This window comes from Triticum urartu, chromosome 3 (assembly GCF_003073215.2).
Source record: "Triticum urartu cultivar G1812 chromosome 3, Tu2.1, whole genome shotgun sequence".
Lineage (NCBI taxonomy): Eukaryota > Viridiplantae > Streptophyta > Magnoliopsida > Poales > Poaceae > Triticum > Triticum urartu.
This window is the reverse complement of record NC_053024.1, coordinates 14,571,826-14,574,211: the sequence shown is the minus strand read 5'-3', so window position 1 is coordinate 14,574,211 and position 2,386 is coordinate 14,571,826.

The window sequence follows — 2,386 nt, the reverse complement described above, 5'->3', positions numbered from 1 at the left end:
TAAAATGTATCTTCAAATAGGCTGCTATTTGCTCAAAAAGGTGGATTGTTATTTTCTTCTAATGTTTGGCTGCTAGAATTAATTAGTGTTAAATAATGTAAAGTAGGGATGACCCCTAGACATTGGCAGGAGGGGAGACGGCTATAGGGGCCCGACAAAACTGGAGGCCCTGGCTTAGTCCATATGTGCATATATTAGAAAATCCAAGAAAGAAAAACGAAGCCTCAGAGGCCAATCTACCATTGCACGCTCAACTTCCAACCATGTTTTCATAACCATGCAGCGTGTCGTCAATCGTTTTGCGCCTGCACCCATCGCTCATCTAACTTCGTTTTTTGATGTTCTCAAACCTGAATCTCAGCTTGGCCATCTATTTGATGGGGAACGTTGCATGAAAAAACAAAAACAAAATCTACACACACGAAAGATCTATCAAGAAGATGCATAGCAACGAGAGGGAAGAGTGTGAGTATGTATCCTCATAGACTCTAAGCGGAAATGTTTAACAACGCGGTTGGTGTAGTCGAATTTCTTCACGCTCCAACCAATCAAGTACCGAACGTACGATACCTCCGCGTTCTGCACACGTTCAGCTCGGTGACGCCCTCCGCCTTCTTGATCCAGCAAGACAGCAAGGTAGTAGATGAGTTCCGGTAGCACGACGGCATGATGACGATGATGGTGAAGTGATCTCTGCAGGGCTTCGCCTAAGCACTACGAAAATATGACTGGGGGTGTAAACGATGGAGGGGGGCGCCGCACACAGCTAGGTAATTGTCTGGGGTGTGCTAGGCGCCCCCCTCTCACATATATATAGGTGGGAGGGAGGAAGGAGCAGCCAAAGGAGGCGCCCAAGTGGGAGGAATCATACTTGGGTTCCCTCCCAAGCCGCGCCCCCTTTCCTTATTTGGAGTGCGGGGAAAGGCAGGGGTGGGTGGCGCCTCCCCTTCCTTTCTCCCATGAGAGGGAAAGGCGGGAGGGGCTAGCCCTCCCCCTTTTCCATCCCTATGACTGGCCAAACAAGGGAGGAGGCGCACCAGCCCCCTTGTGAGCTGGTCTGTCCCCTCCTTTGGCCCGTAAGACCCATAACTTGCCCGAGGGGGTGCCAGGAACCCCTTCCAGTGACCCGATTCCTTCCCGGTACGTCTCAAAACACTTTTGTGTCCAAATACCATTGTATTATATGTTAATATTCACCTCTCGACCATTTCGAGACTCCTCGTCATGTCCGTGGTCTCATCCAGAACTCTGAACAACATTCGGTCACCAAAACATATAACACATCACTAGAGTATCTAAGCTCCCTCGAATTTGAGAGCTGTGAGCTCTCCGGCCAGGAGGGTCAAATGGACCACGTCTCTTAGTGTATGAGTTGTGATACTGTTTACCGCTTGGGGTCAACCATCCAATAACATGTGTCCAACACTTCATGGGTTATGTGTCACTTATTTTTTTGAGGTAAAAAAAGTTAGGTGTAACTAATGTACATTTTTTTAACACAGTACAGACACAAGCGCTCATATATACGTGCATACACTCATCTCTATGAACACACACCCTACCTCTGTGAGCACCTCCGAGAGACTGAGCCGGCATATCATTGTGAGATTGACGAAGTCACTATAGGCACCTTGTAATCGACGGGAACATCTCCTCCCACTAAACGTGCATCGCCGGAAGTCGTGAAATAAATCCAGAAAAATGCAAATACCAGAACTTGAACCTTGGTGGGATGAGGATACCGCTGTCCTCCTAACCATCAAACCACATGTTGGTTCGCAGCTAATGTACATCGGGTATAGGGAAAGAATGGGCTACCTGTCGGGAAAGTATATGGATGAACTCATGGGCATATGAACCCACTTAAGAAAAACTCATTCGTAAATGCCAAAAAAATCCGGAAAAAAATAAATTCACGCATACATGTTCACATTCTATGGGCGCGCAAAAAGTTTCGTAGATAAGCAACTTTTTCTTTAGCCGGTGCAAAAGACAAAAAATGTATCATGGAACGATATTTAGGAGCACTGAAATTTGTCATTTTCGTGGAGGAAAAATAAAAAAATTCACAAAACTTTGTGTCGCGCACACATGTTGTGAAGATCTATGCGTGAAATTTTGTTTTGAAACTTTTAACATTGTAAAACACGTTTAAAAAGCTTTTTTTTAAAAGCGAGTTCATATACCCATGGGTTCGGGACGTGCTCACTCCTATCTGTCGCTTATGTACATTTTGTATATGGGAAATTAGTGGTCCGGCGGACTATCCACGCCTGTCAAAGTGATAGACCACCGCAGAGGCGCCGCCAGCTCAACCCATCACCGCCTCCTCAGCACCACACGATTGCATCGGCGCTGCCAGTCCAGCACTGTGCCAAATGCCCCG